Genomic DNA, 16,321 nt, shown 5'->3' with positions numbered 1-16,321 from the left:
CGCATTATGCATCTCTTACGCTTAAGATGCCCGGTCCACGAGGCATCATCTCATTAAAGGGAAAACATTGAGTGTTCCTCCCGCGCGGAAAACAGTGCGGCTGCCTTGACAGCCCCACAATAAAGCGGCTTCACTAACCAAAGCATCTAAACAGGTCGTCAAGACCACGGACACGGCTAGACGAGTCCGGCATAAACATGCAATTGATAAAGGCTTAATAGCCGTATACCCCTGTACTAGGGGCTCCGCGCATATAAAACAAGAGACAATAAAGCTCAATTTTACCCATTTCAATTTATAGTTTGTTTATTTAGTATAACTCATGTTCGGCACGATCTTTCTTTAACTAAGTTCCTCTCTTTTACAGATGAACATCGTGCTACGCCCGTCCAGGATACGGCACAACGGAGACACGGGCGCAGACGTGCAGCAGGGACCCGTTCCAAGGATTCTTTTCAGATTAAGACCCTGCGTAAACCTTTTTTACTGTCTCTTGTTGATACACATCCCCTGGTTTCTTGGTATAACCAAAGAGGAGGGTGGCGTTTTGGCATGTGGCCACGTTAGAGTTTTGCGCGCACCGGGACACTAGGGGCTTATTACTAAGGGCGTTATCCCGCCCGCCCTCACAAAGACCGAATACCTTAGGGAGTGTTCGGCGTCGCGAGTTTGGCCTTATATGCATCAGCTCCGAATCATGTCTTTGGTCAAATGTTGGGTTTGCCCGGCTCCTGTGTTTTGCTGCCTTACGTTCCGCCCTATCGGCTAAGGTGGCACCAGGAGAACTACTGCGATTGTGCCCCGGTTTGGCCAGGCGAGCACCTCAGTAGAGAAAGCCGAAAACTGACTGTCATGATATAGCGTGAGACTGGTCAACCACTCGATGACATACCGGAATCTTTAGGATTCCTCAGCATTAACGAAGGGCCGTTTCCCAGCCAGGCACATACGCGCCCTGAGTTCGGGTGAGCGCAGGCGCCACCGGGGGCTATATAAGTAGCCTCAATGTCAAACTCCTATGGCTAAGTGAAAGTGATAAAGCATCATAGTCCGATTGCCTAGTTCGCTGCGCTATCACCTCCTTTGTAGTACCAAGACGTTGGATCAAGTGTGAAAATGCGCCTTCTACGAACACCCCCGCATTATGTGCGTGGGGGCTGAAGCCGACGACTGCCATCTTTTAGATTATGTATACGTATATGTTAAAGGGCCGCACAAGAGGTATTCCAATACTTGCAGGCACAAGTATAAAAAGCTTCTACAATTTATCAAAATATTGTTTTACAATAATACATGCTATTCGAATATAGTATCCTTCGAGCACTGCGTCTCTATTAAACGAGCGCCTTGCAGAACTTCCTGAAAATAGCGCTCGGCAGGTACTCGGCTTCCATCCGAGTCTGGGGATGCAACAGCGGTGGCTTCCATTTCCGCCCAGTATGTCTTGACACGGGTAAGAGCCATCCGTGCACCCTCTATGCATGCTGACCTCTTCATCGCATTGATACGCGGCGCCGCACCAAGGAACTGTTGCACCAAGTTGAAATAACTTTTCGCCTCCGGCCTCTCTGGCCACAGATGACTCATGAAATACTTCATGGCGATTCCGGACAACCTATTTAGCTCGGCCCATTCGTCCAAACGATCGGCTAATGACAGTGGACGCTCTGGATTGTGGAACTGCGACCAGAAGAGCTTTTCCACTTCGCGATCTTCTTGATCTCGGAAGTGTTCGGCCGCATCTGCGGCACTCGCTGCTAAATCCAGATAGGTGTCCGCCGTACTCCACATCTGGTCTAACGGAGCATGTTTAGGATCACAGAACTTCCTCCGCAGCATAAAGGGCTTTCCAGCCGCGATCTCTCCGGCCTGACGCAACTCTTCCTTCATAGCTGTCATCGCAGAGCGAGCATCCTTGGCATCGGTAATGGCCTTCTTCAGGTCCAACTATTCCGCCCGATCTTCTTTTTCAAGAAGCTTGCAACGGCCAGCAGCGTTCTTCAGCCTCATGGCCATCTCGGGCCTTTCCTTCTTGCTTCGGCAGTGAGCAGCCTGTTCGGCTTTCAGCTCTTTAATTGCCTTTCCGGCAGCCGCATCACTTTTCCTGGCTTGCTCCTTGGCTCAGGCAAGTTCCGCCCGAAGATTCTCCATGGCAGCAGCACCATCTGCATCAAGCGCACACATCGTAAGATACTGGCATAAAGCTCCTCTTACCAGGAGCCGCCGAAGGAATTACATACCTTGTGCCTCGTCAAGCCGCTTGTTGATAAGCGCGATCTCGGCATCTGCCACGTCAAGTTGCCGCTTTAGCTCGGCAAATCCATTAGTCCGGCTGGCCACCGGACACTTCTCCACCTACGTATAAAGGCGGCATATTAGACCTCGGATTAACATCCTCTGTGCGCCGTCACTTTTGACAACACATAGAGTCTCAAGGGCTACTATCTACACAGGGCGCATCTTATTTATGCGCAGCTGTCCAAAAAGGGTACATTATTTCACATACCTCAAAACCTGTCAGTAAACTCCTGACGGCCTTGTGCAATCCGCTCTACGCGGATGAAATCCTCTCAATCACCGTACCCATCAATGCATGGTGCTCCTCTGAGATAGATGTTCGCCCTAGCAGATCCTTCAGCTCCTCCGACCGCGCACCAGATGGCGCCGGACTCGTCCGATGGCCCTTTTCGAAGGCCAGACGCGGAGGGCTTTGGGGGGCCATATGACTACCTTCCAGCCCCGCCGGATTCAGAGAAACCCTCCACGATGATACCTCAGGGTCGCCCGCCTCGCAAGGCGGTACGGCAGGAGGAGGCGTTCCGCTCTCCATCATCTCCGGAAGAACATCCCCCGAAAACGAGCTCTGCTGAGAAGGGCTAAGGTCCGAGCTACAAGGTAAATTTTCGATTACTTTTCTCAGATATAAAGCAGGGATTTCTTTTGTTTCTTAAAAAGAAAACTCCTCTCTACTTACGGCTCGGTGGAGGGCTGATCCCCTTGAGGGCATAATTTGGCCGAAATATCCCCCAGCATAGGACCCTCTGGCGAAGATTTCTTCCCCCGCTTTAAGGCCATGGTCTCCGGGTCTTCAGAGGCGATACTTTTCTTCCCTTGAGGAGAGGAATTTTTGATTTCTCCCTTCTGGACAACCTCCTTTGAGGAGGCTGTAGCTTCCTTGTCCCCTCCCTCGCTTCCCTTTGAAGGCACAACCTCCAACATCCTGTCTAGCACGGGACCCGGCGTGGTCTCGGGGAGGGGGGCCGGACACCTGATTAGCTTTGCTTTCGCTATCCACTTCTATTTAAAGGACAGCTCTTTTAGGGGCAATTTTATGATAAATATACGGATAGCGAGTCCGAGCACAAGGCTACTTACTTGAGTATCCGGACGATTGCAGCTCAGACCTGCATCCTTCGTAGAATCCGGACACACTACTTGTGGTCCGAAGAACAATTTGTACATCTCCACGGGCTTCATGCCAAGAAAATGTTGGAGAACTCATGGTCCCTCCGGGTTGAACTCCCACAGGCGGAGGGGGCGAGTTTGCAGGGCAGAACTCGGCGAATTAACATAACCTGCGTCACCACGAGCAGACTGATGTCTCTTTCTAGGAGATCTCAGATGTGGCCCTGCAACAGGGGCACGTCCTTTGCCGGCCCCCAATCCAGCCCCGTATTGACCCATGACGCCAGTCGTGGCGGGGGACCCAAATGAAAGGTAGGTGGCGCCACCCACTTACGGGCCCTGGGAGCGGTAATATAAAACCACTCTCGTTGCCATAAGCTGGACTCCTCTTGAAACGAGCCGTCGGGCCATGGAGTACCAGCATTCTTGCTTATAAAAGCACCTCCGCACTCCGCGTGCCGTCCCTTGATCATCTTCGGCTCTATTTTGAAGGTCTTGAGCCATAGTCCGAAGTGAGGAGTGATACGGAGGAAGGCTTCACACACGACGATGAATGAGGAAATATGGAGGATGGACTCCGGGGTTAAGTCGTGAAATTCCAGCCCATAATAATACATGAGCCCCCTCACGAAGGGATCCGTCGGGAAGCCTAGCCCCCGAAGGATGTGAGACATGAACACCACACTCTCACCGGGCTTGGGAGTGGGAATGACCTGCCCTTGAGCAGGCAGCCTATGCGAGATTTCACCAGTCAAGAACCTGGCCTCCCTCAACTTCAGCACGTCCTCCTCCGTGACGGAGGAGGGCATCCATCGGCCTCGAAGGTCGAAACCGGACATTGTCGAAGGTCCGAAGCGCCTGAAATCTGGAGCCTTGGGTGTTGGAACTCGAGGCAAAGGGCGAACTCGTTTGAGATTGAAAGAAATGAGTAAGGCCTTGGTCTCTTTATAAGAGGTTGAATACCAAGGGCCTTCCCCGTGACCGTTTGGGACTCGCCATTGATCGATAAAATATACCAACGGGTACAGTTGGGTTACCCACGCCCGTATTGATGAGAATCCCGGAATAAGGGGACACGATCTCTACTTTAACAAGACGTGCCAAGGAAACCACCTCGCTAAATGCGCTAAGGTGGGACAATAAAACGATTCGAATAAAGACTTGGCCATGGTGTGATGTCACGCTACAGAATACGTCAGCAGATTAGGTTTGTGTAAATATTATTCTCTCTATGGTAATATGTGGAAACTTATTTTGTAGAGCCGGACACTGCCTTTGTGCTAAAAACCTTCTATGAAGTACTTGGAGGAGGAACCCGCGTTGCAATGCCGAAGACAATCTGCGCGCCGGACTCGTCGTCATTAAAGCCTGGTTCAGGGGCTACTGAGGGAGTCCTGGATTAGGGGGTGTCCGGATGGCCGGACTATACCTTCGGCCGGACTCCTGGACTATGAAGATACAAGATTGAAGACTTCGTCCCGTGTCCGGAAGGGACTTTCCTTGGCGTGGAAGGGAAGCTTAGCGATACAGATATGTAGATCTCCTACCATTGTAACCGACTCTGTGTAACCCTAGCCCTCTCCGATGTCTATATAAACCGGAGAGTTTTAGTCTGTAGGACGAACAACAATCATACCATAGGCTAGCTTCTAGGGTTTAGCCTCTCTGATCTCGTGGTAGATCTACTCTTGTACTACCCATATCATCAATATTAATCAAGCAGGACGTAGGGTTTTACCTCCATCAAGAGGGACCGAACCTGCGCTAAGCAACAAGAGACAACACACAGACAAACTCTCGAGAAGAGAGGGCGGTGGCTGAGGCCACCTATGTTTGAGCAAATGGTATGGCGCCGCGAAGAATTATCCTTAGGCCCATGACCAAAACTCGTCTTTGAAGCACAAGTACCATAAAAAATGGCTAATGTGAAAGACTCGATCAATTTATGCATAATGGGGGGAGGAAGAGTTCATTGAGAGAACAACACTCCCCCTATGTCCATGCCTACATCTAAACTAGACATCAAGATGAGTGTGATGTGGTGTGCAAGGGTTCAAGTCACATTGCTCGAATCAATGATATTTAGCTCATGCCTTAACTTGCGAAAAATATTGCTTTATCCAAGGGCTTCGTGAAAATATTTGCAAGGTTATCATGAGTGTTGACATAGTTGAGATCAATCTCCCCTCGCCTAATATGACCCCGGATGAAGTGATACCGAATCTCAATATGCTTCGTCTTGAAGTGTTGCACCGGGTTGAGAGAAATCTTGATGGCATTTTCATTGTCACACCAAAGAGGCACTTTGTCACAAATGACACCTAATCCTTTAAAGTTTTCCTCATCCATAAGAGTTGTGCACAACAACTACCGGCCGCCACATACTCCGCTTCGGTGGACGAGAGAGACACACAACTTTGCTTTTTGGAAGACCAACTCACCAAAGAGCAACCAAGAAATTGGCACCCTCCGGAAGTGGACTTCCTATCCACTTTTTCTCCCGCCCAATCGGAGTCCGAATATCCTACAAGCTTGAAGTTTGATCCTCTTGGGTACCATAAGCCAAAGTTTGGGGTATGAGCCAAATATCGAAAGATTCGCTTGACCGCCACAAAGTGGCTTTCCTTAGGTGCGGCTTGAAACCGTGCACAAATTTCCACACTCAACATGGTATCCGGTCTAGATGCACAAAGGTAAAGCAAGGAGCCAATCACGGAGTGATATACCTTTTGATCCACCGCTTTACCATTGGGATCAATGTCAAGTTGGCACTTGGTGGGCATTGGAGTGGAAGCCGGCTTGACATCACTTAACTTGAATCTCTTTAGCATGTCTTGAGTGTATTTGGATTGGTTGATGAAGGTTCCTTCTCTTCTTTGTTTGACTTTGAATCCAAGGAACAACTTCAACTCTCCCATCGAAGACATCTTGAACTTAGAGGTCACGAGAGCGGTAAATTCCTCATTGAAAGCTTTGTTAGGGGAACCAAAGATAATATCATCAACATATAGTTGGCACACAAACAACTCCCCTTTGACCTTCTTAGTAAAAAGAGTGGGTTCGATCATCCCAACTTCAAATCCACAATCTTGTAGCAACTCGGTAAGGTGGTCATACCACGCACGTGGGGCTTGTTTAAGGCCATAGAGTGCCTTATCGAGTTGATACACATGATCGGGAAAGTAGGGATCCTCGAACCCGGGGGGTTGCTTGACATATACCAACTCATTAATAGGACCATTAAGAAAAGCGCTTTTCACATCCATTTGTTGCAACTTAAAGTTGTGATGAGAAGCATAAGCAATCAACAAACAAATGGATTCAAGGCGAGCAACGGGAGCAAAGGTTTCACTGTAGTCGATACCCTGGACTTGGGAGTAGCCTTGTGCCACCAATCTTGCCTTGTTGCGAACGATGGTCCCATGAGCATCTTGCTTGTTCTTGAATATCCACTTGGTTCCAATGACATTGTGGTTCCCCGTTGGCCTTGGCACCAATCTCCACACCTTGTTGTACTCGAAGTTGTTGAGTTCTTCATGCATGGCATTTAGCCAATCTGGATCTTCGAGAACCTCATATGCCTTTTGGGGTTCAACACAAGAGACAAACGTGTGATGTTCACAATAGTTTGCCAATTGTCTACGAGTGCTTACCCCCTTTTGAATGCTTCCAAGCATATTCTTCATGAGATGACCCTTGGTGGAGAGCTTGGATGCAATCTTGGCGGCACGATGCTCCAATTCCTCCTCGGGGGTGAGTCGAGGAGTGGTCACTTGAGATATGGACTTCGACTCTAAAGACATCGACAGTATGGACGACGATGTAGGAGACGAACATGAATCAGCACCTATAGGACACTGGAAAGCCACCTCGTCATATGACATATACATGGTGGATACACCCAACGAAGGCAATTGCGATGAGATAGCGGAGGATGACCCCTCCAAGAAGCAACTCAAGCGCCAATGTCAGCGGCGCCGCTCTAAGTCCCGCCAAAGCAAAAGTGGTGATACCGGCACAGGAGATAATAACACTCCGGATAGTGCCAAAGACAACAATAATCCCCTCCAGCAAGATTTAGAGCAGGAGGATGAAGGAGCCAGCTCTCCTGAGAGAGCGACAGACGGAGAAGAGGAGGATGATCACATGCCCCCCTCCGAAGACGAGACAAGCCTCGGTGATGATGAATTCGCCGTACCAGAGGATCCCATCGAACAAGAGCGCTTCAAGCGACGGCTTATGGCCACAGCAAATAGCCTGAAGAAAAAGTAGCAGCAGCTTCAAGCTGATCAAGATCTTCTAGCTGACAAATGGACTGAAGTCCTCGCGGCCGAGGAATATAAACTCGAGCGTCCTTCCAAGAGTTACCCAAGGCACAGGTTACTACCCCGACTGGAGGAAGAAGCATATGATACGGCTGATCGGCCACCTCATGGCCGCGATAGAGAGGCATTCCAGCCAAAAGCTCAGCCTCCACCCCAACGCCATTCAAATAAAAGGGTTTTTATCAGTTATGCCACCGGTTGTGTCCCACTACTCAATTTTGCCACTAGAAATTTCAACTGCTCAAAAGTGCCATCGCTTCATTAGACACATGCTCAAAAATGCCACTAAACACCATTATTGAGATCTCAAATCTCTTTTGCCATGTTATAATGACATAAATATCTATGAACCAACATGCCAACTCTCCCTCTATCTCACTACAATAAAGTATGGGGCCCACTTGATCCCAACAGCGTTCTTATTTTCCTATAAAATTATTCGCTCGGTTACTCCTGACAAGTGGGGCCACACATATCATTGTGAGATAGAGAGAACTGACATGTGGGTCTAGGCTTATTTTTGTCATAGAACATGGTCAACGGGTTTGACGTAAAAATAACAATGTCTAATGGCATTTTTGAGCAAACATCTAACAGAATGGTGGCATTTTTGAGATATCTAATGGCATTTTCGAGCAAGCATCTCAAGGATTGATGGCATTTTTGAGCAGTTGTAACTTCTAATGGCAAAACTGAGTAGTGGGACACAACTAATGGCATACATGATAAAAAACCCCAAATAAAAAGGCATGGGGAGATACGCCAGACCTGCGAGACATATTGGAGGACAAGGCAAAGCATTCAAGATCGATCTATGGATCACGAGGGCGCACCACTCTGCGAGACGACAAACGTCACGCCGAATATAGTAAAAGCAAATCCGGCCGGGCCGAACACAGCGGGCAAGACCCATTTGAGCTGCGTCGCGATATAGCCCAATACAGAGGCGTCGCACACCCCTTATGCTTCACAGACGAAGTAATGGAACATAAATTCCCAGAAGGTTTCAAACCTATAAATATTGAATCATACGACAGCACAACAGATCCCGCAGTATGGATTGAGGATTTCCTCCTCCACATCCACATGGCCCGCAGCGATGACTTACACGCCATCAAATACATCCCACTAAAGCTTAAAGGGCCAGCGCGGCATTGGCTTAACAGCTTGCCAGCGAACTCCATTAGTTGTTGGGAAGATCTGGAAACCGCATTCCTCGACAACTTTCAGGGCACTTATGTGTGACCACCAGACGCCGATGACTTGAGCCACATAATTCAGCAGCCAGAAGAGTCGGCCAGGCAATTCTGGACTCGGTTCCTTAGAAAGAAAAATCAAATCGTCGACTGTCCGGATGCGGAGGCCTTACCAGCATTCAAGCACAACATCCGAGACGAGTGGCTAGCCCGGCACCTTGGTCAGGAAAAGCCAAAATCTATGGCAGCCCTCACGACGCTCATGACCCGCTTTTGTGCGGGAGAAACCAGCTGGCTGGCTCGCAGTAATAACATATCAAAGAACCATGGTACCTCAGATACCAAGGACGGCAATAGCAGGTCACGTCGCAACAAGCATAAGCGCCGCATTAATAGCAAAAATACTGAGGATATGACAGTTAATGCCGGATTCAAAGGCTCTAAACCCGGTCAGCGGAAAAAGCCATTCAAGCAAAGTGCGCCGGGTCCGTCCAGCTTGGACCGTATACTCGATCGCTCGTGTCAAATACACGGCACCCCAGACAAGCCAGCCAACCACACCAACAGGGATTGTTGGGTGTTCAAGCAGGCCGGCAAGTTAATTGCCGAAACCAAGGACAAGGGGCCGCATAGCGATGATGAGGAGGAGCCCCGGCAGCCGCACACTGGAGGACAGAAGAGGTTTCCCCCGCAAGTGTAGACGGTGAACATTGTATACTCAACCCACATCCCCAAGAGGGAGCGGAAGCGTGCGCTCAGGGACGTATATGCGTTGGAGCCAGTCGCCCCAAAGTTCAACCCTTGGTCCTCCTGTCCGATCACCTTCGATCGCAGGGACCACCCCACTAGTATCTGTCATGGCGGATTCGCCGCACTGGTCCTAGACCCAATGATCGACGGATTTCACCTCACTCGAGTCCTTATGGACGGCGGCAGCAGCCTGAACCTGCTTTATCAGGACACAGTGCGCAAAATGGGTATAGACCCCTCAAGGATCAAACCCACAAAAATGACCTTTAAGGGTGTCATTCCAGGTGTAGAGGCCCATTGCACAGGCTCAATTACACTGGAAGTGGTCTTCGGATCCCCGGATAACTTCCGAAGCGAAGAGTTAATCTTCGATATAGTCCCATTCCGAAGTGGTTATCACGCGCTGCTCGGGCGAACCACATTCGCTAGATTCATTGCGGTACCGCATTATGCATACCTCAAGCTCAAGATGTTAGGACCTCACGGAGTTATTACAGTCAATGGAAACATGGAGCGCTCTCTCCGATTAGAGGAGCACACCGCAGCCCTCGCAGCAGAAGCGCAAAGCAGCCTCTCAAGGCAATCAACTAGTTCGGCGTTTCAAAGCCTGAACACCTTCAAGCGCGCTTGGGGCAATCGGCAAATAGACCGCCTGGCGCAATCTAAGCTCGCGTAGCAATACGGCGGCCACCCCAATCCCAGCCCAATGGCGATATTCGTGCCACACGTACATAATTACGCATTAAAAATACCATGGGGCACAGGTGGGGAGGGGGGCACAACTGCGGCACGCCCCAAAACGCGGCCTAAACCGCACTAGGGGCTTCCCGTTTGGTTATTTTCCTTTCTTTTAGGACCTTAATCTCTGGAAAGACTGTCCGGCAGCACTATTGCCGAACACATGATGCAGCAACCAAGGAGGCGGACAGCTATGTTATACCACGGAATTCCCAGGTTGATTACAATAACGAGTGAAATATTCAATTTAATATCATTCCTCAGCTTGCCCTTGGAAGGGACATAGTCCTACTCCTTGCTTATCGCACTATCTGTATCACTCTGCTTTAACACAATTTTTCAATAAAAAATGCATGACATTACGACTATTATTGCATTCTTGTTATATATATATATATGTGTGTGTGTGTGTGTGTGTGTGTGTGTGTTCATTAATGACGCCTTGCAACCGTACACTCTGGTACGACCAATACACTAGGGGCTTACGTACCCCACAATGCGGTGTGAAAAGTCCGAACACTTTCAGAAGTGCGGCACCCCGAACTTATAGCATTATATGCATCAGCTCCGAATCATGTCTTTGGTCAAATGTTGGGTTTGCCCGGCTCCTATGTTTTGGTACCTTACGTTCCGCTCTATCGGCTAAGGTAGCGCTAGGAGAACTACTGCGATTGTGCCCCGGTTCTGCCGGGCTGAGCACCTCAGTAGAGAAAGCTAAAACTGACTGTCATGATAAGGCGAGAGACTGGTCGCTGTTCGGCGAGGTTTTTCGAGTCCCTAAAGACTTATGGAGCTTAGGGCGAGGGGCCGGCCCTGTCCGGCTTACAGCCGTGTATCGCTCCCTGAATTCGGTCTTCCGAATACTAGGGGCTTCGCCGAAATTTAACATTATAGAATTCTATGGCTAAGTGAGAGTGATAAAGCATTATTAGTCCGGTTGCCTTATTCGTTGTGCTGAGCACCTCCCTCGAAGGACCCAAATATGGGAACAAGAGTGCTCAGGTTTATCCCGAACACCCCAGTGCTCGTGGCATGGGGGCAGAAACCGAGGACTAGCCATCTCTCAGATTGGATAAACAGCCAAACAGAAGGTAATATTTTAAATTCCAACAAGCGTTGCATAGCGCATATGAAACAAGTTTTCATACATACAGGATAAAACAAGCAAGTCTCATTCAAATATTACATATTTTGAGCACTCATCCGTGATAAGACGGGCACCCGATAGAACACCCTCATAGTACATCTCGGGGTGGCGGTGCTCCTTGCCCTCCAGCGGCCCCTCCTTGATCAGCTTCACGGCATCTAGCTTGACCCACTGCAGTTTCACACGGGCGAAAGCCCGGCGTGCACCTTCAATGCAGACGGATCGCTTGACGACCTCCAGCCGTGGGCAGGCATCCACAAGCCGCCTCACCAGGCCGAAGAAGCTGTTCGGAAGGGCGTCGCCAGGCCACAGCCGGACTATAAAGCTCTTCATGGCCTGATCGGCCGCCTTATGTAGCTCGACCATCTACTTCAGCTGGTCGCTCACTGGCACCGGATGTTCGTCCTCAGCATACTGAGACCAGAACAGCTTCTCCGTCGAGCTTTCGTCCTCGGCCTGGTAAAATTCTGCGGCATCGGACACACTGCGGGGCAAATCTGCGAATGCTCCTGAAGAGCTCCGGATCCGGGTAAGTAATCGGTAATTTACTTCTACATGCTTGCTTTGCATATAGAAAGCCTTACCCGCTGCTATCTTCTTCATCGTGTCGATCTCTTGGAGGGCCTTTTGGGCCTCGGCCTTGGCACTTTTTACACTCTCGAGGGCCGCGGCAAGCTCAGACTCCCGCGTCTTGGAGTCAAGCTCCAACGCCTCGTGCTTCGCCACAAGAGCCTGGAGCTCTTGCTGCACCTCGCCCACCCGAGCCTCATGCTTCTCTCGCTCGGTGCGCTCCTTGGGCGCTGTATCTTCGGCCTTGGCCAGCGCTTGCTTCAGGGTCGCCACCTCGGTCGTGGCCCCTGGCAAACATACAATGATCCTGCCATTTTGCAATCGCATCCTTTTTTATATATACATATCTATAGACGGGGTATTACTTACCCTTGTTCTCCTCGAGCTGCCTCTTGGCAAGGCCGAGCTCTTTCTTGGACCCCTCGAGGTCCTGCTTCAGTACGGCAACCTCTGCAGTTAGTGCGGCGGACGCCAGCAGCGAAGCCTGCATATGCATATTGACATACTTATATTAGACTCCTGCGATATTATTTGATCCTCTGTTCGGCTTTTCTTTGTGAACACCGAACAAAGCATTAGGGGCTACTGTCTATGTGGTAATATTTCTACTACATTTTAAAACACTTACCTCAAAGCCTGTTAGAAGGCTGGCACAGGCTTCAGTCAATCCGCTCTTGGCGGACTGAACCTTCTGAATCGCCGCACTCATGATAGTACGGTGCTCCTCGTCGATGGAAGCGCTGCGAAGCGCTTCCAGAAGATTGTCCGGTGCCTCTGGATGGACAGAGGTCACCGGCACAGGCGTCTTGCCCTTCTTAGAAGGAGGCCGCCAGCCCGAGCCCAGAATCGCTGGAGGGTCCGGCACGGTGTTCGGCTGAGGGCCGAACTCGGAGCTCTCGAGGGCCCCGTCCCCGCGGCTCCCGGAGTTCGGAAGGTCGCCTTGAGGTGCCTCCAGGACTGTCTCCCCTCGATCCGGTGCCTCTTGAGATAGCACGTCGGCGTCGTCGGCAGGATGAGGGGAGGTGGCGGCCGGGACTGGATCGCTATCCATGTCCGACAAGCCCAAGGAGCCGTCCGACGATACATCGATACTGGCTCGTGGCGGCCTGCATAATTGCGTTCGGCGTTAGAGAAAGCAGTGCGACAAAGGAATCCTAGGAGTTACTCTGGTATCCGAATACTTACGATCTCCCCGGGGGCTTGACCCTGGGCAACCACTCGCCTTCGCCTTCATCGGCGGTGGTGGAACTGTCCGGAAGGAGAGTCCTTCCCTTCTTGGACCCTCCGGCCTCCCAGTTGGGGCGGCCTTCCTTTTCTTGTCTCCCCCAGTCGGTGGGGGAGCATCTTCTTCTTCTTCTTCCTCGTCTTCGGGGGAAGAGTGCGCCGCAGAGTCATCGGACGGTGAGTCCGACGACGCCTGGCGTCAGGAACTCTTTCGGGTTCCCTTGGCCTTCTTGGTCTTCTCCGGCACCTTATAAGGGGCCGGAGTCAGCATCTTTGCCAGAAGAGCGTCTGCGGGGCCTCCGGGCAAAGGAGCCGGACAGTCGATCTGTCCGGCCATCTTCTGCCAGTCCTGTCAATGGTACGAGAGTTTAGATCCCGCATAGAGTCAATCTATATAAAAAAATAAGTATCCTGTGAAAGGTAAAGCAGCTTACCGCACTGGCTTGGCGCTTCACGCTGAATCCGCGATCCTCGGTAATAGGGGGAGGGACCTCGACACTTTTGAACAGCACCCTCCAGGCGTCTTCATGAGTCGGGTCGAAGAGCCTATTCAGAGTTCGATGATGCGCCGGATTGAACTCCCACAAGGTGAACTCCCGTTGTTGGCATGGGAGTATCCGGCGGATGAGCATAACCTGGACTATGTTGACAAGCTTGAGCTTCTTGTCCACCATGTTTTGAATACATGTTTGGAGTCCGGTCAGCTCTTTGGAACTACCCCAGGACATGCCCTTTTCTTTCCAGGAGGTGAGCCGCATGGGGATGCCAGATCGGAACTCGGGGGCCGCTACCCATGCGGGGTCGCGCAGCTCGGTGATATAGAACCACCCCGATTGCCACCCCTTTATGGTTTCCACAAAGGAGCCCTCGAGCCATGTTATGTTGGGAATCTTGCCCACCATGGCGCCTCCGCACTCCGCCTGGCGGCCGCCCACCACCTTCGGCTTGACATTGAAGGTCTTCAGCCATAAGCCGAAGTGGGGCTTGATGCGGAGGAAGGCCTCACACACGACGATAAACGCCAAGATGTTGAGGATGAAGTTCGGGGCTAGATCGTGGAAATCCAGGCCGTAATAAAACATGAGCCACCGGACGAAGGGATGGAGAGGGAATCCCAGTCCGCGGAGGAAATGGGTGAGGAATACCACCCTCTCATGGACCTGGGGGTGGGGATGAGCTGCCCCTCATCTGGGAGCCGGTGCGCGATGTCGTCGGGCAGGTATCCGGCTCTCCTCACTTTCTTAATGTCTCCCTCCGTGACGGAGGAGACCATCCACTTGCCTCCCGCTCCAGACATGATTGGAGAAGGTCGACGTGGGAAGTGCGGACTCAGGCGCTAGAGCTCGAGTGTGCGAAAACGGATGGGTAAGGGAGGAAGAAGGCGTGGATAGAAAGGTGAATCCTTATCCCTTTATATGGGCGGACGAAACTAAGCGTCCCCACTTGCCTGGTAAAACTCGCTTATCCCCCAAGCGCCACAATTGATGGCGCGGTTGGGTTACCCACACCCATATTGATGAGAATCCCGTAATAAGGGGACACGATCTCTGCTTTGACAAGACGTGTCGAAAGACTGCCTCACATTATGCGCGGGGCTGGTTAAAAGAAACGGTTCGAGTAATCACCGGGCCATGATGTAACGTCATGCTGCCAAAACAAGCCAGTAAATTAGATATGCGAAAATATTATTCTCTCTACGGTGGAATGTGGAACTTATTTTGCAGGGTCGGACACTATCCTCATATTCAAATTCTTCTACGGTGTATTCGGAGAAGGAACCCGCCTTGCAATGCCGAAGACAATACTGCGCGCCAGACTCATCGTCATTGAAGCCTGGTTCAGGGGCTACTGAGGGAGTCCTGGATTAGGGGGTCTCCGGACAGCCGAACTATCTCCATTGGCCGGACTGTTAGACTATGAAGATACAAGATTGAAGACTTCATCTCGTGTCCGGATGGGACTCTACTTGGCATGGAAGGCAAGCTAGGCAGTACGGATATGGATATCTCCTCCTTTGTAACCGACCTTGTGTAACCCTAACCCTCTCCGATGTCTATATAAACCGAAGGGTCTTAGTCCGTAGGACAACAACCATAACATACAATCATACCATAGGCTAGCTTCTAGGGTTTAGCCTCTCTGATCTCGTGGTAGATCTACTCTTGTACTACCCATATCATCAATATTAATCAAGCAGGACGTAGGGTTTTACCTCCATCAAGAGGGCCCGAACCTGGGTAAAACATCGTGTCCCCTGCCTCCTGTTACCATCCGGCCTGGACGCACAGTTCAGGACCCCCTACCCGAGATCCGCCGGTTTTGACACCGACAATCATCTTGAGCGCCGTCTTGAGCTTGTTCTTAATCTTGAGGTAGCTCTTGATCTTGAACTTGCTCAGAGGAGAGAACTTAACCTTGGGCATCACTTGGTGATTCAACACCGTCTTGAGATTGATCTTGCCCTTGGTCTTGTTCATGAGGTTGAGGGCCTTCACTTTGTTCTTCGGAAGCATGTGGGCCTTGGGTTGGTGATGGCTCCACTTGAGCGGAGAATTGTCCTTCTCCTTCGGCCACAAGGGGTTCCTCAATGGGTAGGATAAAACCAACTCCCATTCTTCTTATGGCTTGAGGAGGAATTTCATCACCTACATCACAAGTGCCACTTTGCTCCACTTGGGAGCCGTTATTCTCATCAAACTCCACGTTACACATCTCCTCAATAAGTCTCGTGGACTTATTGAGGACACGGTAAGCATGAGAGTTTGTAGCATAACCAACAAATATGCCCTCATAAGCTCTCGCCTCAAATTTAGACAACAGAACACCTTTCTTGAGAATGAAACGCTTACACCCGAAAGTACTTGAGGTTGGGCTTGTTACCGGTGAGTATCTCATATGGAGTCTTGTTCAAACCCTTGCGGAGGTAGAGCCGATTGGAAGCATGATAAGCGGTGTTGATGGCTTCG

This window comes from Triticum aestivum, chromosome 3A, assembly GCF_018294505.1.
Source record: "Triticum aestivum cultivar Chinese Spring chromosome 3A, IWGSC CS RefSeq v2.1, whole genome shotgun sequence".
Lineage (NCBI taxonomy): Eukaryota > Viridiplantae > Streptophyta > Magnoliopsida > Poales > Poaceae > Triticum > Triticum aestivum.
Note: the sequence above shows the minus strand (reverse complement) of the source record.